Raw genomic sequence first — 23,013 nt, 5'->3', positions numbered from 1 at the left:
ATATTCATAAGTTGTAACTTGATTTTTGAATAACCGTTTATCACTTTTAAAGTTATTTTGCCAGATAACATACATTTTTTTCAGTTTATAGCAGCGACAGATGTTTTTTTTATTTTTCTCACACAGATATCCAAGTCAAATCCATTCACAGCTAAAGCCACATGTTGTTTGTCTTCTTTGTTTCTGTGGGCATGCCGTTTCGGTGCGTGTCTCATGTGTTCGCGCTGCTACACACGAGAGCACGAAATGTAAATTTACGCAAGGAAGCGCCGTTCCTCGTTCGTGTGATGTGCTAAGATTTGCCCTATTCCCGCGGTTGTCCGAGTGCGGATCAAGTGCAAGTCGTCCAAGGAATCGGCGGGTTGGGCGGGCGCTCGAAGGACTCCGAGGTGACGGCTGACGCCTGTGGTCACTTCGCTCAGGACAGTGTGAAAGAAACTAAAGGTAAGGGGGACACTTTTTATGTAGACCAAGTATGCCACTCAGTGCAAGTGTGTGTTGCTGCACTCGAACGAGGCGTCGTGAAACGGCAACCTTACGAGCCTTTGCGAGTGCGGTTGCCGATACGCTTTGACAACGCTAACGCCAGCAGAGCCACGGCGCATCGGCGCGGCCTTACTGGAGCTAATTCGAGACAACTGCGGCAACATGCATGTGTATGGTGATCGATTTTTTCATATGTGCAATGTAGTGAGGAAGACGCACACGGCGCTTGCTCCGTTGTTGATTAAACGAAGCCTGCAGTGCCATTTGATGCAAAGCAGCATTTTGTTTACGTTCGCGGGCGATACAATTTGTAACTTGGCTTGATTCACCTAGCCAACCGCCTAAGTGGGTTGATTAGCATACGTGCACGGTAGAGCGTTATTATGCCCCTAAACAGTGGCGTGTGCTTGTTGAAAGATATAATGTGTGTGCCTAGTGTAGAGAGAGAGAAAGGCGTTCGTGCAATTTGCATGTGTACCTGCAAGACGCCTTTGCTTCTAACTAATAATGTACCGGCCAGCACCTACATTGTACGCCTGACTTTGAAGAAAACTTGCATGCACAATGTGAGATTTTGTAATCTGCCAGAGTTGCTTTTTAAAAAATAATACACTGCCAGCATGTTCAAAATATGTTTCGCTGCTGTGTGGCAGGGGTGCGGTTATCACGCTGTTGTGTAGTTGCTGATGCAAGCACTTATAGTTTTGATGCGTTAATATTTCTCATCTAACTCATCAGGTGTTTGGCTGTTTCAGCACAAACAAGGGAAAGAGAGAAGGAAGACGGGTAATGACAGGACCAGTGCCGACTTTCGTTTGCAGGCGAATACCCATGTTGGTGTATTTATTGTGACAGCCTTTCTGTGTTGCTTTTTTGTCCAATTTATGCAACAACACAGTTGTTAGCAATATGAGAGAAAACACTGAAATTAGCTTTTAAAGATCATGGCGACTAAATGCCTAGTAACTCACAGCGCAAAGTAACAACAAAAGACATCAGTATGATCATTGTGGATGAGTACAGTCTTGCATCTAAAAAATATATATTGCAAAATGTTGCCTAAGTAAGAAACCTCTCTATGTTTGCAAATAGTGTGACGTCACTTCGAGCACCGTGCCAGCCATTTCCTCCCTCTGTGCAATGGCTGGTTGGCAAGGAAGTTGTTTGTGACGTTCCTGATAGATCACTGAGATGTATGCGATTCCAAACCTGTAGCCTAATATATACGTAATCTTTTGTGCAGTTACATCGCTGCATCTGACACCTACAACTTATTTGCATATTTACATTGCTCCCTTAGGACCTACCACACAAATTTGTTGTTTGCATTGTCACTTCATGAATATCGAGCGGTAAAGGTACTGAGTATATGTGAAACAAGAATCTCTGCTTATTACATGAAGAAATATGAGGCCTTCGATAAAACGAGTTATACCTTTATTGAGCTTGCGTACTCGTCGGGGCGATTCATACATGCAGCTTCAGCAAATGGTATCTTCCAGCCCGGTGACCTTGCAATTTTTTCTGCACAGAGCGCAAACACCGAGATGTCCCCACTCGCAGATGGTCACGTCAATTGCATATTTACCTTGACTAAAATGTCGAATCAAGTTTTTTCATCGACCGGTCCCTGCCATGAGTGCTAGTCTTCGCAAACAAGACACATTGTTAATGACACTGCACACACCACACTCAGTATTCTCAAATGAACCGATATTCTCAATACCTTTCAATGCACACTACATGCCGCAATCAACAGTGCACATTTTTGAAGACTATGCCACTGTTGCTCGCACAGGCCACCACGTGTGTTCACTTCTTCAAGATACACAGACAGCGTGGCAAATATTTTACCACACAGTTTACCACACAGCTCGATGTTTGCTGACACATACTACAGCTAATGTCGACATTGTAACGTGAAGTGTAAGTTTTGAAAAATTAAAACTTGCCCCAAACACCGCACGACTGTAGCGGGCTGAGCCACCAGCGGGAGTGTTTTTCCAGCCACACCTTTTACATGTGCCAGTGACATCATGCTGTGACGTACCTCGGTAGGGGCCTATCGCTGCATACTTTATGTGAATGAGGGTTCTGTTAGTGAAAGCAGGCATTGTTGATTTCGTAACTTGTTCATGCCCAACTGGACCTTCATTTGCACAAGTTGTCTGACTGATATTCAGGCGAACTTTTGTGTAATAAATTATACAGTTGGCAGTCTGTGCTTGCCCCATACTGTTGTTACTGGTGTTTTTTGTTGTTACTTTGCACTGCTCATACTACTCACCTACACAAACTAGCCTATCTTGCCGCTGTTTTGGACAAGATGCAGCAGGCAAGTGCGATAGTGTTCATAACTCTAAATTCTCGAGCAAAATTTATCGTTTCATATTCCGTTAGTTGCATTCATATCAGTACATTATAAGAAATCATTGATTAAACATGAATCCGTGTTCCTTTACATAATGCTCACAACTTTTATATCAAATTGAATGGTGTTTATAAAAAACATGGGTTTTAGCTAAACTTCATGCTCTTTTCTCGAAGAGCTGACAAAACGCTATTGCATGCTTACTTGCCATGAATTGGACTGTGTTCTAAATACATTGCAATTCTTCACCGGACTGCCAGTACACTTCACATTGAGGGAACATTTAATAACCATGGATTGATTAATTAAGAACGGAAAGAAAGAAGCGGCAGGCCGGGATACTTGATATTGGCATCCGTTTTGCTACCCAGCGCATTATCATGCAAACTTCCTATAGAGTGGTTATGCGTCTTGCATGTGTGTCCGTAAACCAAGAACTTTGGGTAGAACTACATTTATCTTACAAATGGTTGCAGGACTGTGGAGGCTGTAGGGCTGCTTAGGAGTGGTGGAATCCCTGGACATGTGTTCAACCTTGCTGCATCAGCTCCTTGGTGTTTTCACGGCATCTTTACAGATGTGTTGGGTGAGTAAAGCAAGCAGGTTTCAACACAAGGAAAAGTATAATATGGCAGCACCTCTTGTGCGTGCCTTACATCCCAAGTATATCAAATATTTATCTTGCCTTGTGGCCTGTAATTTTTAAAGAGGCACTTCTTTTTGCTTTATATTTGAGTCTTGATGCTTCGACAGCAATGTATTTGTGTTTGACAGGAAGTGTTCTTGAACAAATAACTGATCTCAATAATGACAAAACATCCTTCATACTTGGTCCTTAGCAAAAGCTAGCACTTATCTGTAGCAGATTCAATTATTAATTTTTTGCTGGGATGATAATGGGCAAGTAGCAAAGGCAAGTTCAGATTGGAGCGGTCGGTGACGTCTGTTTAGGCTCTGCCATATTGCTTTGCAACCAGAGTTACTTGTGGCCACATATACAATGAAGCCACATGACGTGCATTCTAAATGAGATTACCATATCACAGTTCACTGCGTCTTAGTATGTGCCAAACAAATCAGATATCATAAGCTTGCCACTATAAAGGGATCCTGAACCACCACAAGGTTGAAATTTAGTCGTGGTGTTGCAGCTGTGTATGACTCTACAATGGATACATAGCCTTGATAATTTGTCTATATGTTGTCGCAATAGTAATGTTACACACATTGTACGATACGAAAGAGGTCCTCGCTTATTTCGCTTTTTTTCGCTATGCTTCTTTCTTGTCTCTTCTTGCCATGTTCTCCTCCTCACTGTACAAGGAGCAAGGGCAGTGGGCACACAAACACGTATTTAAAAAAATGTTGTAAGGTCAGCACTGAGAAGCTGAACACTTCCAAAAGGCTCAAAGAGGTAAAGGTATTGTTTCTAGCTACTTTTTGGGCACCCATAGCTAGTTGTGCTGCTGCAGTTAAAAAATAAGTTAAATGTTGAAAATTATTTGGAGATGGTTTGGCACCCATAATTGCAGTTACATACAGAACTAGGTTTCAATGCGCCAGCAAAATCTGTTTACTCTAAATCAATCCTAATGATATCTGAAATTCAGGAAATATTCACAGAAAAGCTCAGGAAAAGGCTTAGTGGTTGCCCCTTGAATGTGAAGGAGATACCCTTCTTCTAAAAGGTCAATAGACAGTCTAGTAGTCTCGATATTACATGCACTATAAAATATTCTGGAGTGGTGCTTTTCATGCATGTTATAATGAGAGGGGTTTTTAATAGAACTGTTGTCACTTTGCCCTGCATTGCTGAAATTGTTCACATAGTTATAATACATGAATCACTTTATGCCTTTTGATTTTATGCAAATGGTTTGCTTACCCAGTCGGTTTAACTTGATTTGGATAAAATCATAAATGCTCTAAAATTTTTTTTACTATACAGCAGGTTTATTTTTAAAATACGCGACCATTGATGTGAACGCAGTTGGTGGCGTGCTTGATTAATCCTTCACTATCACCACTCTAACTAAACCTGCTACACTGCATAGTGTGACAAAAGTAATGGTACTTAACATTACTGGCAGCATACACTTTTATGCCTCAAAATAGGTTAAAAAGCCTGGTAAAAATGTGTGTACCTTTTTTTTCGCTCCAACTAAATATTCTGGTCTACTCAAAGTAGCTTCCACTCTTTTAAGTTCCTCAAACTTTTAGGTGTTCAAAAGAAGTATCAATGCCATATACTTTCTTTGTCAGCCTACTCACCACTCTAATAATGAGAATTACCCGACAACATTACCCAGTAAAATAAAGGGATGTTATAATAGTAATGTCAATTCAATTGTCAAAAAACGTTGCCAAGTTACGTTTTTGTTCACTTTTCTTTTCACAATTTTGTTAAAGTTACTTTCGATCACATCCCCTATAGTTTGTTTGGCATCATTTTCTGCTAGTTCTCATTATAATGTGTTCTACAAAGACAACAAACCCTTAAATTTATAGTTCTTTCCTTTACTCATGAATCTGAAACAGTGAATCTCAGTAATCTTAGCGGTGTGTGACTTGTTTTTTTTGATCAGTTGTGCATGTGTTCAAGTACATGCAATTAGGTGGGAGGGCGAACTATTGCCTCCTCCTGTGACTAGCAGATTTTCTAAGAACGGACAGATGCATAATGCTGCCAAAGAAGTATAGGGATATTGGAAGTAATCGTAACGTAATTGCAATCGTAATGTAATTGCCAGTAGGCAAAAAAAGGTGTCCCACACTCGCCATAATGGTAACAGGCAGCGCTGACTGACTCTTCGATGTATAAATGCACATACATAACGTACAAAATGGAAGAGGGATAGCCGCCATGGTAGCTCAGTTGATAGAGCATCGGACATGTTATTCGAAGTTCGCAGGCTCGGTCCCTGTACAGGGCAGGTTAACTTTTTTTTCCTGCCCCGCCACGGTGGTCTAGTGGCTAAGGTACTCGGCTGCTGACCCGCAGGTCGCTGATTCGAATCCTGGCTGTGGCGGCTGCATTTCCGATGGAGGCGGAAATGTTGTAGGCCCGTGTACTCAGATTTGGGTGCACGTTAAAGAACCCCAGGTGGTCTAAATTTCCGGAGCCCTCCACTACGGCGTCTCTCATGATCATATGGTGGTTTTGGACGTTAAACCCCAGAAATGAATCAATATCTTTTTTTCTTTCTACTTTTCGTTCTTCTCAAATACAACACTTCTATTTTTCTTAAAGATTTTCTGGTGTAAAAAAGGTACCTTATAATCTGAAGAGGCATAGAGAATGTGCTGGTGTACGAGTTAGCTCTTGTAGTGGTTACAAGTAAGATATGTTTTGAAGAATAAATCATTCTGCCACTTGGCTAAAGAATGGCTACAGGACATGGCGCTGGATGCACTTTGTTATTTTTGAATCAAGCTATCTTGTATTCTATTTTTATAAATTACATGGGATACACACGACGGTCTCACACACTTCAATACCACAAAGATTATGCAGCGAACAATGTTATAAATGCGAAATAGCATAAGGATAAGATGAAAACTGCACCCTCAACGAGAATGTACAGAAAGCACAGGGTGCAGGCGTCATTCCTTCTGCCCGTGCTTTTCAAGTGCGAGCTGTTTTCACCTCGTTCTGACCAACTAACTAGATTAATATGTGTTGTTATAGTGCAAGAGGATGCTCCACGGGAAACTAGGTTTGTCTCAAAGTCTGTGTGTGTCTTTCAACCTATATGGTGCCCGGTTCAAGAGTTCATGCAGACCAGATCGTGTAAAACAGGACCGTGTAAAATGGACCGTGTAAATAAATAAAATGGACCATGTAAATAAACAGGATCGTGTAAAATGTCGTTTTAGTGTGCAACTGTAGTTGTGGTTGAGCTGAATGACCTTTCTTTATATACACTACATAACAAACTTGCTCCTTTAGAGTCGAGTGCATCTTCGGATTGATTGTAAATGTTTGCATAAGTGAGGCCTTAAGTTTTATAAGAAATTCCTCAGTGTGCCACGAGGAAATGTGTGTTCAGCGAAAATTTGCATATCATTATATACAACTCTTAAAGCCTCGTCTACAACTTTGTGCAGGTTGACCTTGAGCAGAAAACGAGGAGCGGCAGCAGCCCCCAGAAAAGAGCAAGCACCCTCTAAGTTCCCGAAGCTCTCTTCGACAGGAACATCATGGTCACTGTGTGGCATTGAAAACCATTGCAAGGAGTGCCTTATCAGTACACTCTGCTGCTCTTTCAACGCAGAAGACGAAGTTGACCACTCCAGAGGAACTTCACGCTGTGTACTGTGAGTGCTTCAGTGGTTTTGTTTTGGTCCAGCCAGCAGTTAAGAAATCATGTGTCAGATTCAGCCGGGATGGCTAGAGGGAGTCGGGCAGGCATGTTTGGACATTTGTTTAGCCAGGTAGTGCCAATTTTTGCACTGGTCCTGTTGGAGTTACTGCCACAATCACAGAAGCTACGTCACCTCTCTAAATGTACAGATGTGTCGGGGAAGATTACCTGCATTAGGTTTTTCTATAACTGCTTCTTTTTTAGTTAGGTTGCGCTGATACAAAGTGTTCTCCTGTCGGAGGTTGGGGGTAAGGGAAGGAAGAAAAAGATGAATGATAGAAAAGAAGAAAAAAAAGAAGAAAGAAAAGGGGGATGCAAAGTAAAAGTACTGCTACACTGCTCCTACTTTGCATCCCCCCTTTTCTTCTTTTTTTCCTTTGTTTTCTTTTTTCACCTTTTTTGTTACATTTGCATTGTCCCATCTAGTGCATGAATCAAAGACACATGGCTTTGCTATAGCAAAGATGCCTATGTGGTGTTGGATTGAACAGTGCATTGTACTTCATTCAGTTAATTACAGACTGATCAGTCTTGCAATAAGTGCTTCCTGTCTATCACCACACATGTTCAAATGAAAAGTTTGTGCTTGGCTCTTAGTATGTTGGTATATAGCTTGTGTCTTGGACTACTCAAAATGAATGTTATTTTGCTGCTGTTTATGGTAATGAATTTATCCAACATGAAAATATCTTGCCTTGCGAACTTTGTCGGACCTGCCTTTCTTTTTCTTTCCTATGCAGGCATTGTATGTGAGGGAGGCAGTAACAGAGAGGTGATAACTTGAGCTTCGGAAGAATAAATGCTGGCAGTGAAGCAATTACACATCAAACATCCCAGCCATTTTGCCAACCGTACTAAATGTGTTTAGAAAAAAAAATATTGTGCTCGGTTACTGTATTGAAAACAGCAAAATGCTAAAATATATCGCAGAGAACAAAATATTAGGCCACGTTGGTGCCTTCTGGACTTCCCAGGATGTCGTCTGGGTGTTGTTTGTAAAAAGTAAAAAGTGTTTCGAAAATACTGCCTCTTCTACACCAAATTCGGTCTAGGTATTAAGTAAAGGTGATTGTGTGTAGTGCATGAAGCTCATTAATATTAGTGCAATTTTTTTGCCACATCAAAAGCAAGGAAGCAGTTCTCTTTATATGGCAAGATATATGATTACACTTTGTCTTAAAGTAGAAATGAATTTTTGAAGTTTTCTTATGATGGCTGTTTTCTGCATTTGATATACGACAGCTTCCGTTCCGAAGTTCTCCATGGCCCTCAATAGGAGACTTAAAAAATCATTTTCCTCATTTAAACAAAAATTGTAATGATAACACTTGCCATAGAACAAGAACTGTTTATTTGCTTTCAACTTACACATAAAAGTAATTTTCAATTAGACAAACAGCGCTCAAGTTGCATCTCAATGTGGACAAAAATGATTATATAGTGATATTTGTAATCTGGACCTAACTATATTTTTTTCGTGAAATATAACTTCTGTGCAGTGAGTATTTGTGGCTCAAATATTCATACAAAGTGCAGTATTGCCATACAAGAAATGCAAACGATAAACAGTTTGGCTGAATTCTTCAAAGCCTATGTAGCGAAAAAATTGCACTAATGTTACTCGGCTTCAAATACTTTAAGAAGCACCTTTACTTATTATGAAGATCAAATTTGATATGCCAAGAAAAAGCGGTACTTTGAAATTTTTCTCACAAATAACACCCGCACGACATTCTGCGAAATTCTGAAGGTACCCACGTGACCACTACTTTTTTCTCTTCAAAACATTTCTGCAAGTAGCTATTTTCAGAAGAGTAAATTACCATCATTTTTTAAACTATACATCTGTGATGGTCGCCAGGCAGTATGGTTTGTATGTTTGGTGTAGAATAGCCCAGTGCGAAAAACAACAAATGTCTGAGCATCCTTTGACGCTCGGGCAATTTTGAAAGCATTTGTTTGTTAGCAGCAATTCAGTGAAGTCCTTGTCTTTATGCTTAGGCCCAGAAACAAAACACAAGTAACCAAAGTAGTCCTAAGAGCCATGCAGTCTCGCTGTTCCAAGGCTTGTGGAGCCTAATTTAGTGCAAGCTTCACCATTTTTTAAAAATTCAGATTCAACCAACAGGTTTTGGAAGCACAGTGCATTTTCAGCTAACTTGTTTCACACCAGTTACTTTGATAAAAAGCGGGAAGTAGAGGTAAAATACCATTTTAAAGGCATTGTAGGTAATAACAAAGAGGACTGCTTTCTTTTTTTTTTGTGTGGTGCTTTGCCTGAACGCCGTGCTTTTTGTGTTATAGTTGATTGTCTAGTGAACATAGGCCTTAAAAACTAATATTAGCCATGTTGAGGTCGATTTCTTGGTTATAGTCATAGTAACCACATTAAAAATATATGACTTCAAACTTGATTGTTCTTTTGAAGATGTTTTCTTGCATAATGATATTTCAGAGTCTTAGTCAATTTTGTTATAAGAAAACGTGATGTCATAATAGGGTCACTTTTTGTAGAGTCGTTCAGTTCTACCTTACCTTTTATATTCCTAATAGAGCAGTTATTTTCAATATTGGTATTTAAAATGGAATGAGCATGCTGTATGTAGTAAGGTGTAAGCACTTACAGATAGCAAATGCACCCAACTTTTCTGTTGGCAGTTTATTTCTGTTATTCTTGATTTATATGTGGGGTTTCGCGTCCGAAAACCACGATATGATTATGAGAGACGCCGTAGTGGAGGGAACTGGAAACTTCGACCACTTGGGGTTCTTTAACCGTACACCCAAATTTGAGCACATGTGCCTACAGCATTCTTGCCTCCATCGGAAATAGAGCCGGAGTTTGATACCGCGACCTGCAGGTCGGCAGCCGAATTTCTGGTACTCTTGCTCCCCTATATGTGTGCAGTTCGGTTATAGTTATCTGGCTTGCACAGAGTTTTATTGGCACCTGCCTTGTCCTGCTTGCTTTCATGGTGATTTTAACCTTCATAAATTGCATAGGTTTAACTCTCAAAATTGTTCAAGATGCCAATTTTGTGCAAAAACTGTATAGTATAAAGGCAGCAGATGTACATGCACACACTATTAAATGTACATTGAGAGCTTTCACTTGCAGTTTCTAAAGTTTTACTGTGCAGGATGCATTTAAATCATAATTTCATAAGGACATATTAATCGATTATCTCTACCATTCAAAATCGTGACAAACTAGTTATTTTCACTGTGATAAGCATGCTGTTTTCTTTGATGTGGCAGAACTAATTTATACACTCATGCCTTCTATTATTCACATATGCATAACATAAAGGATTGTGTGCCTTACATTTTCAGTTTCATTCTGTGTGTTATATTTCTTGTGCATGTGAACTAATGTGCTAACATGTGTCTCTGACATTATTTGTGCCAATTATTTTCATCTCCAGGTGCCTATGAAGGACACATAAGTTCTATGGCAGTGACCTTCCAAATTTACAGTGGTGTCGGAACCTCAAGCAGCATTTCGCCGATCTCCACAAGGCATTCATGAGATAAACACAGCGCCACACTTTCACAGTGCTATGATTATTATTTATGTTTAAACATTTCGTTCTAAAATTGCTGTTACATTGTGCCACCATCCTGTGTCTTAGGTGGAGCTCGTGAAATCGCGGTGCGGTCACCTCATTTGTGTACGATCAACACTGCAATGTCACTATTCACAGCTGCAGCATACACACAAATAAAAAAACATATTGATTGTAGCAGGGCTGGTGTGTATATTAATGCTTCTCTATTGATTATAATAACTTTATAAGTTCTTTAGGTCTTGCCCCGCCGCGGTGGTCTAGTGGCTAAGGTACTCGGCTGCTGACCCGCAGGTCGCGGGTTCCAATCCCGGCGGCGGCGGCTGCATTTCTGATGGAGGCGGAAATGTTGTAGGCCCGTGTGCTCAGATTTGGGTGCACGTTAAAGAACCCCAGGTGGTCGAAATTTCCGGAGCCCTCCACTACGGCGTCTCTCATAATCATATGGTGGTTTTGGGACGTTAAACCCCACATATCAATCAATCAATCAAGTTCTTTAGGTCTTGCATAGAACACTGCATTAATGTGTTGCAATGTAACCACCATTTATGATCGCTAGCATGTTAATTTTGTAGTTTTGTAATGTATTTTATTGGAAAAGTAATTTTGCTTCCGCATCACGACAATTAGAAAGATGCCGATGATTCAATCCCTCATTAAGTAGCTTCTTAACACATGTTTCTTTCAAGCCTTTGTTTACTCATCAAGGCTGTTTCAGATAGCAAACATATTTCACCTTCATGCAACATATTAAGAATGAAATATTCAGATATATTTCTACACAGTACTTGCTTTTGCAAACAACGTGAATGGTCAATTGCTTTTACTTGAGATCTAGGATGTCCATTTGATCTTTGCAAGATGCAGCAGATATATGCACGGTTTCTGCATTATGCTGATTTCCGTAAGCTGCTTATCGGGTAATTTAGCATGATATGGCGCTTCCCGTAAGTTGCGGATGTCCGCATCTTTTCGCATGATATGGCGCTTTCCGTAAGCTGCGGATATCCGCATCTTTTCGCATGATATGGCGCTTTCCTTAAGCTGCGGATGTTCGCATCTTTCCGCATGATGAGGCTTTCCGTAGTCCAATAATTGCGTATGTACGGATCCGTATATGCGGAACGTTTCAGTAGGGTGGCGCCATGACCTAAACAGCGTTGTTCTTCTGGGCTTAATTATTAAAACGAGGCGCTTTGTTGAACTTTACTTAGCTCCATGGTGTTGGTTGTCTAATAGTAGTGGCATTTAGGTTTTCACGTTGCCTGTGCACATCGTGACATTGGCTTGTATATGCTCTGCATAATCCGGTGGCGTGTATATCGTATTTTTGCGCTCTTAAGGAGCACCTTGAAGGGTCTTCTTTTTCATGCTAACCATCTACATGCGCGAAAAATATTACAATTATTCTACAGAGAATGTGTTTGTAACGCGCTTTGCAGAAGTGCCTGTCATGTCATCTCTCGGTGGTAACTATGTGCTCATTTTCAGAAAGAGTGTGTGTTTACCAACTTTGAGGTATAGTAAATGCTTGTAGCAACACTCAATTTATACCTCGTAACTTAAAGTAGTTACTGCCAAGTTAATCATTGTGTTAACGTGACTCTTACTTTTTAGAGCAATTGCTTACTGGGAAGAATAAATTTAAGAGCTGTTTTTTCATTAGACAGATAAGTAAAGAGAACTGACATTACAGCGAGCGAAATTACAGGTGATGTAATAAATGTAATTGTAATGTACATGTGAAGGAAAGAAGAAATAAATGCGGAGGAAACAATAACTTATCACTGACAGGGACCAAACATGCGACTTTAGAATAAGGCGTCTGATGCTCTAGCACTGAGCTACAGTGGTGTTCATCCTTCCTTACACTTTATGGGGTAAGTATGTACAATTAAACATGGTAGCGTCAGTCAGCGCCGCCAGTATCGATTGCGGGGTCGATGTCGAGCACTCTTTTTTGCCTCTTTTGCGTCGTGATTTCATTTGGAGCTGGCAGCTGGCCAATAATGCCTTGCATACGGCTGCCAGAATGAAAGCGTCGCAATGATGAAGGAAGGCAGGGTAAAGTTCGGGACACTTTTTCTTGTTAGACACAATAATAAAAAGCACTAACACAAAATTGTGCAGAGAAAAGTATAGATAACATCACTTGAATAAAGGAAACTGGACGAAAATATAACTTTCCACCAGCAGGGACCAAACCGGCGACCTTCGAGTAATGCGTCCGGTGTTCTACCACTGAGCTACAGCGGTGGTGATCCCTTTGTTATTTTATGTATATAAATCAAAACATGAGAGGGGCACTCAGCGTTGGGAATAGCCATTGCGGCGAGTGTGTAACACAATATTTTTCTGCCTGTTGGCGTCGCCTAGCGGGGGATTTTTTTTTACGAGCTGGCCGCTGACTAATAACCTTTTGCACAGTACCTCAAGGCATCAAGCCTGCCAGAATGATATCCTAGATACTATGAAGGACAGAAGGGTAAATTTGAAGCTTCGTTTTTTGTCAGACAACTAATTAATAAAAACTAACAGACAATGACACCTGTTGCGAAATGCCCTGATACGGAGCATCAAAAAGCGCGCGGAACTACCGCGGCGATGAGAATGTTGGAGAAAGCACGCCCACGTGCTGGAAGGGCTGTTTGACTTTCGTGAGCAATGAACGACTAGTCTCCATCTAACGTCTGCGGAACCGTTACTTTCTTACATTAACCGCACAAACCCGGGAACGAACCGGAAACCTTTCTCCAGGGACGAGCTACCAGGGCGCAGGTACGCAAGCGTGGTGCATGCAGCGCAGAAATCATGATAGCGCTCACACTTTTGGTGGACCTGCCACAGCCACAAGATGCCTATGCCTCTCAGATTGATCATCGTATAAATTACACCAAAGACTAGAAAGCAGGACTGTCGCAGCTAAATGAACTCATTCTTGCAACCACATATCAAAGAAGCTAAATCAGGAAGCAGTAGCGGCGCAGGAATACAACGAGAAAATTTTACGTGGTCTCACGCGCCAAGTTCTGACTTTAAGGACGTGAGAGGACTGTCAGAACGCAGGCTCGAACCACTGAACTCGTGCCTGGCTAACTCAGATTTCCGAACTGTAGTGACGCGGCAAGCCAGGCGACAGAGCACCGTCAAAAATCAGTTCAGCTACCAAAGCTACAGATGCCGACCTTCGATGGTGATCACCATGGATGGCGATCTTTTGGAGACCGTTTTGTTGCCACACCCCACAAGAACACTAAGCTGCCAGGAATTCGAAAGTTCAAGTACGTCATCACATTCACTTATGTTCCGTACTTAAACGCCCTTTACAACGACTACCTGATGTTCGAAAGGCTTGGAAGAGCTCGTAGAGAGGTATATCTCCGCGCATCGTAAGATTTTCTCGTGAATGACAACTTCGAAGCTTGAGAGGCGAGCACGACGAATTTTGTCGCGACACCTGTCCTGTAGCCGCCGCCTTCGAAGCAGATTTACACGACAGGGAAATGTGACACCTGCTTCGCCACCTTCAAAGCAGGTGCCCACTCCATGGAAGAAGGTGGGATCCCGACTCTCAAAAGCTACGCTTCGGCCTTTGAAACTGCCAACTGTGTGCCTTTCTGTGAGATGAAACTCCACTGTGACAGTATATGCAAAACTTGGTAGGCCACTATACCTGGTTTTCTTGGTGGCGTCTGCCGCGAAGTTTTTAGGAGCAAGAAGAGAAACAAAAACTGCGCATCGCCAGCAGGTGTATTGCAACGAATGCCTGAATAACTTTAGGCGTGCGCACGAGGCGTGGGGGGGGGGTTCTTCTAGTCACTTAGGAGGGCGGTGCAACCAGTTTACATATACCTAGTAGACGCTCTATTTTCATGATCGAGATGCCTGCCCATGAGTGTATGAGAAGCCACTGTTTCGAGCTTGAACTTTGCGACCTGATTTTAATTTTTGATCTTAAATAGTTCAAGGTATTCAAGCGTAACTGCCAAACCTTTGCTGAAATTTTAATTGCATCAATGCAAAATCAGGTCACGCGGAGCCGAATGGACTCAAAAGAACGAATATTTGTAGGGACTAGGCAAATATGTACACTACCCATCATTCTCATGCTGGTGGAAGCGTAATGCGTTGCAACTCTAATAGACACTAGTGCTAAAGTTCTGTCCAGTATATCTATAGGAAACTCAATGCACATTTGCACATATGTATGAGAGTCGTTGTCTACTAATTAGCTGCGGCGTGTGCCACTGGTGCCACTTCTCCGAACACAACACCGTTTGACTATGAGACAGGGTGTAAAAGTAACAAATACATATTGCGCTACAAACCAGCTAAATACCACCACCATCGTTTTCAAAGTACACTACCCTTTCTCATTTTGCAGCGCACCACCAAAGTGCAAGTACACTCGCACTTAAGCTGTGACAGCGGCACTATCCTAATGTTCAAAGTCCTTATGTCTTAAAGGTCATATTGCAAAGTGTTTCATTTGGTAAACACCAGATTATGATTCGATCTCAGATCTTGTTAAGATCATGCTACGGCACAGGACATGTTCAAGAACTGCCAAAACCTTGGTGTTTGCTTTCTGACGTTGGCCATGCCTGAAGGCGTGTGTTTCTTTATCTGTGGCACACACGCCTAACAGAGCCGGTAAATGAATAGACAGATAGGAATAGCTTTATGAACAATACGTGGCAGGACTTTCGGTTACCTTGGGCACGTCTTTATTGAAACATCTCATGTCTAAACAGAATGAAAGGAAGCAAAAGAAAAGGAAGAGACCGAGAGAAGGAAGCGACGAGTCGCGCGAATATTTGTGCAATTACGCTATGGTTAAAGCTTCAGTCTGGAAGCTCTGAGCTAACCGAACACGTCTTATGCAAGCTGACGAGGTTGCGTTTATAAGACTCGGCGAACAGAGGCAGCTCCACCTTTATTCCAACGCGTGAAACACAGGAGAGAGCAGAACATTTTGTTCTGCATTTACTCAGTGTATTTTCATTACATTTTGTCGACTATAAACTACCATAGTTATTTTTTACACATGTTACGTTCTGATTTAGATCAGGTGACTTAAAAATCTGAAAGATAGGCAGTAAGTTTTAGGTGGCCTAGCGGCTGTGCTCCCGCGGATGAGAACCTGTGGCATGGATTTGATTCTCGGCAGCATCGTCCCCGTCACGAGAGGAGGTGAAATGCACAATAGCGTGCTTATGTTCAGATTTAAGCTTGTGGTAATGTATCTAGGGTTTCCCCCCCCCCCTCCGCCGCGGTGGTTTAGTGGCTAAGGTACTCGGCTGCTGACCCGCAGGTCTCGGGATGAAATCCTGGCTTCGGCGGCTGTGTTTTTGATGCAGGCGGAAATGTTGTAGGGCCGTGTGCTCAGATTTGAGTGCACGGTAAAGAACCCAAGGTGGTCGAAATTTCCGGAGCCCTCCACTACGGCGTCTCTCATAATCATATGGTGGTTTTGGGACGTTAAACGCCACAAATCAATCAATCATCAATGTGTCCAGGGTGGTTAGAAGCAATTCATAATTCTCCACTAGAGTGAGTCGTCTGTATACCGACAACGCACTCGAGTGGAGAATCTGATCTCGATTCTGGCGCGAGCACTCCCAATATGTACATCATTACTTCGCGAAGACTTCCTACTCGAGCACAGCGCGCGTTTCTTGGTCGACTTACGGTTATCTTAACATGCAATCACAGTGCCAGAAAAGTCTTCCCAAAACTGGTACTTTCGGGGTCAACATGTTAGTGAATCGAATCTCATACACGTTCCTACGTGTACGCTTGTCATCATAATCTGCCCGGTATCCGGTTTACTACGGTGATGTGTGCCCAACACAATGACTTACAAAGATGGTGGCTTTATCATACCACCATGAAAACAGACCCAGTTTGACAATGACACACCTATTAGCTCTGACCCTCTTGAGTGGCCAACCACATTGTGGTAGGAAAAGGCACCAGTATATTACTGTAAATAGCGTTATTGTGCATGGCATAGCTGTTGTTTAAGCGCATGAAAGATTTAGCACTTGTCCTGCGTTTTTCGTTGCCTTTCGAACGTTTATCACCATGACTCTCAACCAATCAGCCCAGGTATTGATTCTCTTGAAATAACTCTAACGTTATTATTGTACAATCCTGATTATTTCTCTGTACGTAACTTTGCTGAAGGCACTAATTTCTTATCCACCATCCATTTTCTAGCTTGCCCTGATGTAAACATTTATATCGAAGAGCTAGTTTACTCCCTTCCGCGTGATCTTTCGATGAATTGCATTAAGGTCCGCGTTACCAATGACAACGAAGAGATTGTTTTTGGAAGCGCTGTGGAATCTTGGTAGAGTCTTTCCTGGTGTTGTTCACCTTGTATCTGAAACACACATTCCTTGCATTGTGGGACAAGATATGTGTTCAGAAATATGTGGTATGCAGCGGGTCTAAGGTTGCCTCCGCCCTGAGCGCATATTTTATAGCACGTTGGACCGTGATGTGTTGCTTAATTTGCAAAAAGTGTCTATTCAGGTATTTCGCTATGTGAATGATTGTTCGGTACTCAAGAACTATAAGCAACTATGGAGAATTAGTGTATGGATCATTTTAGGAGCGTTGAGTGCGAGAGTGGCAGGCTGCTGTTTCACTTACGAGGTGCTGGTTGGAATTGCTCTACCATTTCTGGACATTTACTGCATTTTCCAGCTAACCAAACATGTTATAAGTACGCTCTTTGGTCTAGCTAGCCCATATTGCATAATATTTTTTACCATCAAAGGTAATAAAAAAGGAATAGCCCTTTCTTGCCTGCAATCAGCTGTTACCCTAGAGTTTCTTAAAATTGTTCAGTGAGCATAAAAATGATGATTAGTACACGTATTGGCATAGTCTTTGTATTTCTATGCGGCAAATCGCACTTGTGGCTTCGTCTATTGCTCTTTTATACTTTTTAGAAGAAAAGAATGAACAATTTTAAACTTCGTTATCTTATTTAAAATGGTAAGCCTAAAACACTTATGTGGTGAAATGCAATCTGAACAATTGCTGACGTACGTTTCGTGACAAAACAGCTTCAAGCCACGCAAACACACATCCAGCCACAAGTACGAAGATTGGACAAATTTATGTACTACCCGTCATTCCCACGCTCGCTCAAGCGCCGTGCATTGCAGCTACCGTAGGCAAGAGCGCCTCAGTTCCCTTTAGTGTATATTTAGGAATCTATATGGCTTTTACCAGGTTGTGTGATGACTTCGCACAGGACTTTGAAGCTTCAATGAGCAGGCACTACGGCTGAAACATGCCGGCTTGCCCGAGTCCGTTAAGAGGCCGTTTGTATGTAGGTGCCTAGAAAGCATATACAAAGCGTGCCAACTACGTCAGCAGAAGCAGGAACAAAATATATTGGTGGTAGTACCATATTTGCGTGTTCTATCGCACAGAGAAAAAGACTTCCCATAAATTCAGGCTCAAGGTTATTTTTTTAGCCAAAAACAAACCAGGCAAGCCATGTGCCATGGCGGGAAATATGGTGCTTGGTGGGGAACTCGTAATTTCAACCCTAAAACGAAAGTTAGTTTCGTTTTATGTGCGTTGTACCTTACTCCTTGCATGCTGTTGACCTGTGGACGAGCGTATCATGGGCAGACAGGTCCCTTCCTTGGCATATGCTTAAGGCAGTACCTCTAGTCATTCAAAGAAATGCCTGTGAAGAAATTAACCCCGCACTTTGTGCTGTGTGGCAGCGAAGCTCGTCTTTCTGACCCTGTCACGTTGTTTGAGCACCGTGATCGCACCATAGAGGAACTTGCAGAGCCATTCCATAATCACATCCAAGCGTCATCTTTTATCAGTCCCCCTCATTAACAATCCCCAGCAAACAAAAAAAAGCGTCGGTCAGAAAGGATGAGAAAAAACTGTAGAAAAGGAAAGGCAGGACGGTTAACCAGTCCAGGAACGCCTTGTTGCGGCCATACACGAGGGAGGGGGATATTGAAAGAGGTAAAGAAAAGAGTGGAAAAAGCGGAAAAAAACACATACCACCACACACACAAATGTGCAGTCAGTCACAAGCTCATCACTCTCGTGTTTCGACGTAGATACGCTGGGATAATGCTTGGTATTGCACCAGCAAAACAGCGCGCATGTGCAGTGGTTGACTTGTACCTGGTATATACACCCTATCTTGCCCAACAAAACTTAATAGTAGCGCTGTCTAACCTCTCCCTGTTTGACCCTGACTCAGTTCAAGGTTCTTGTTTGGTGCTCTTTGGCCATCACTGGCCCTTGGGCGGGCATACGGTACACGTGTGTTCTGCCATCCCATCTGCGGATACATCACGCAAAGCGTCATCAGCTCGAGCATCTTCATCGCTGGACGAGGAGTGCTGCGATCCTTGTTGGGCCGCTTGCGTGAGCAATTACGACGGCGACAGTCGCTGCATGTGTGGAACATCATGTGACCCAGAACTGGCGTATATATTTGCGCGACACCTTGGCTGCGTGGGAATTGGAGCCGGCACGCTTGCCGACATGAAGCTCAAAACACTTCTGCTCTTGCAGGTAAGTGCTGTTCGTATGCTTGAAATTCCTAAAGCACTTTTAGCGTTGCCGGCTCCTCCCACAAAGGCATGTGTCGCGAGCACCACGGTGCGAGTGTGCACTGGAGTTAATGGGAAGCGTTTTCGCTTTATTGTGAACCGAGTGCTATATGTTGCTCTTCTTCTACTACTTTCTGGAGACATTGAGCTCAATCCTGGGCCTTTCGATAAAGGTGAAATGGATTATTTGAAGAAGTTGCAGGATACTATTATGAGTAAGTTAGAGAATATTGATACTAGGATAACTAACAGTGATACTAACGTAGCTGAAATAAAGAGCAAGCTAGAGATGACCGAGGGCCATATAGAAAGCGTCATGAAATTGGTACATGAGCAAGCCACTGTAATAAAGAATCTAACTCATCAGATGCGAATTCTTCAAAAGAAAAATATCGACCTCGAAAACAGAAGCCGTAGAATGAACCTTGTGTTTTACGGGATAGACGATAATGACCAGCATGAAACTTGGGAACAGTCTGAGGCCCTCGTTAAGGGCATCTGCACTGCCCAACTCGGATACGAACTGACATCAGTTCAAAGGGCACATCGCGTAGGTCGTTTTAATGAACGGAAAAAAAGGCCAATTATTGTGAACTTTTCATCTGATAAGGAAAAAGAGGTCGTCCTTAAAAAAGCCAAGAATTTGAAAGGTACACAGTACAGCATTGAGCAGGACTATTCATTCGAAACGCGCACTGTACGAAATAAGCTTTGGGAATATGGTAAAGCGAAAAGGGCGGATAAGAAAAACCTGGTTAAGCTAAAAGCCGATAAACTGATTATAAACGGCAGAGCATTTACTTGGGATGATGAAAAGGAAGAAGTCGTTGCCTTGTCTAAACGATTACAGAAAAATTGTACCATCTGCGTTCATCGTGATTTAATTATTGCAGTAGTGAATTGCCGAAGTGTAATAAACAAAATAGACGAATTCGCTGGCTTGCTTGATACCGTGAAGGCCGATGTCGTGTTCGGTACAGAATCTTGGCTCAACCCATCCATCTCTGATCATGAAGTGTTTCCAAACAATTATACTGCCTACCGTAAAGATAGGCCGAATCATGGGGGTGGTGTTTTCTTGTTAGTTCACTCGTCCCTTTCATTCGCTAATCTTGATATCGGTAATGACGCTGTCGAATGTGTCTGGAGTACTGTTACAGTCAGTAACAATTTTTCTTTTGAAGCTGGGACGTTTTATCGACCGCCCGCCGAGAACTCCAGTATTTTGCAATTATTAGGTGACATCGTTTCACAGGCGTCTGACCGTACGATATTATTAGCGGGTGATTTTAATTTACCCGATCTAAAATGGCGAAGTCACTCATGCGAGGTGCTGCATGCCAGCCGTAATAACCTAGAAATGAAGAACATTGTTGACACTTTTGGGTTGATACAGTACGTTTTAGAACCCACAAGACTTAAGCATACCCTTGATCTTCTCTTTTGTAACTCCCCTAATTTAGTAAGTAACGTTGATATCATTCCAGGCATTAGTGACCATCAGGTTGTAGTAGCAGGCGTTATAACAAAAATTCAAAAAATCACGAAGAGTATCAGAAGAAAGTTGTTCTTTTTTGACAAAGGCGACTATCCGTCAATTTCCGCAAGGCTTCTTGATTATTTGCCTGTATTTGAATGCTTGGTAGAGGAACACAGTGTAGAGTATTTGTGGAACACATTTAAAAATAAGATACTCGAACTCTCAGAGCAGTACATACCAAGTATGGATTCGGCTAAGCTTAAGAAACGTAAAAAACCGTGGGTGACTTACAGTATCCTGAAACTAATTAAGAAACGAAGACGGGTATTCAAAAAATACAAAAAAATGAAAGGTAAAGTTCATTATAAGAAGCTACAGGAGCTAACACGTGAATATAAAGAAGAATCAGTAAATGCAAAGCAGCATTTTTTTAAACGATTGAATGAAAATATGAGTACAAATCCTAAACCTTTCTGGCAATATCTAAAGGGATGTGGGTCTGATCCGGTTGGAATAAATGAACTTATTTTCGATGGACGCACTCTTTCCAATGATACGGATAAAGCCACGTGCCTAAATAACTACTTCCAATCCGTTTTTCTTCCTAAATCTGCATTGAGCTCATCCTTGACAAGTAGCAGTGTTCCTCTCATGGAACCTCTTGTAATTAGTGTCAGCGGTATTGAGGCCTTGCTCAGGAATCTCGACGACAGTAAAGCTATCGGCCCTGACGGTGTCTCTCCAAGAGTTTTAAAACAGTGCGTTAACCCCATTTCGCTCTACCTTTACCTGATCTTTGAAAAATCACTAAGCACTGGCCAGTTGCCACAAGACTGGAAAGTGGCAAATGTAGTCCCGATCCACAAAGGAGGTCCTAAAAAAGATGTCACGAATTATAGACCTATTTCGCTTACCTCGATATCATGTAAAATCATTGAACATGTAATATATAAGGCTCTAATGAAGCATTTATTAGATTACGATTTGTTAACAAAGACTCAACACGGTTTTCGTAAGGGCTTTTCCTGTACGACCCAACTTCTCGAGTTCTACAACGATCTAGTATCCGAAATTGATCTAGGTGGGCAAACAGACTGCATCTTTTTAGATTTCAGTAAAGCTTTCGACTCTGTTTCGCATCCTCTGCTCCTCGAAAAATTACGAATATTTAATATAGATGAGAGAATTTTTAATTGGATAGAGAATTACCTGTCACAACGCCGCCAATGTGTTGTCCTGAATGGTACTAAGTCGGAATTTCTAGAGGTCACTTCGGGCGTCCCCCAGGGATCTGTATTGGGGCCTCTGCTATTCATAATTTTTATAAGGACATTAACAAAGATATAAGCTCAAGTATACGGCTCTTTGCTGATGATTGCGTAGTCTACAGAAAAATTCAGAAAGAACATGATGTCCTTGAATTGCAGGCTGATCTTGCACGTATTCATCAATGGTGCCTTAAGTGGCAAATGAAGTTAAACACAAATAAGTGCGTTCATGTGTGTTTTACAAAGAAGAAAAAAATATTTGATGCAAATTTTTGTCTAGGAGGAAATAAATTAGATAAAAAATACTCGTACAAATATTTGGGTGTATTGCTGTCGCATGATTGTTCCTGGAATGCACATGTGGATTATGTGGTTTCCAAAGCCGCGATAGCGTTGAATTATATTCAAAGGAATTTGAGATGTGCAGATCCTAACCTTAGAAGCACGGCCTACCTCACTTGTATTCGTCCAATCTTGGAGTATGCCTGTACTCTTTGGGACCCAACACAAACAGGTTTGATAAATAAATTAGAAAAAATACAAAACAGAGCAGCCAGGTTTGTTTTGGGTCGGTACGGACAAAAGCAGAGTTGTACCGAAATGAAAAAGGAGCTAAACTGGGAGTTACTGTCGTCCCGTCGCAAAAAATTGCGTTTGAAGCTTTTATACCAGATATTTCATAAAAAAACGGGACTAGACAGCGACACTTACTTAAAAAGACCAGATTACATATCTCAACGTACAGACCACATACACAAAATAAAGCCGTGCCGGGCCAGGACGAACCTGTATTCAAACTCATTTTTTGTTAAAACTATTAACGAATGGAATTGTTTGACATCTAAGCAAGTGTGCAGTGTTAATGAAGA

General features: G+C 41.8%; 1 long non-coding RNA gene across 2 annotated transcripts; it reads left to right on the top strand.

Moving 5' to 3' along the window:
• On the top strand, nucleotides 1-22,360 carry LOC142767669 (uncharacterized). Of its 2 annotated transcripts, XR_012885086.1 has the most exons (5): nucleotides 1-444; nucleotides 3,334-3,443; nucleotides 6,965-7,174; nucleotides 10,647-11,026; nucleotides 11,288-22,360. It is a non-coding gene; the product is annotated as an uncharacterized LOC142767669 (long non-coding RNA). The 2 variants fall into 2 exon arrangements; XR_012885085.1 differs by having other exon boundaries at nucleotides 10,647-22,360.
• Nucleotides 22,361-23,013: the final 653 nt, after the last annotated feature.

The sequence above is a fragment of the Rhipicephalus microplus genome, chromosome 7 (genome assembly GCF_043290135.1).
Source record: "Rhipicephalus microplus isolate Deutch F79 chromosome 7, USDA_Rmic, whole genome shotgun sequence".
Classification (NCBI taxonomy): domain Eukaryota; kingdom Metazoa; phylum Arthropoda; class Arachnida; order Ixodida; family Ixodidae; genus Rhipicephalus; species Rhipicephalus microplus.
This window is presented reverse-complemented; position numbering and strand designations above follow the sequence as displayed.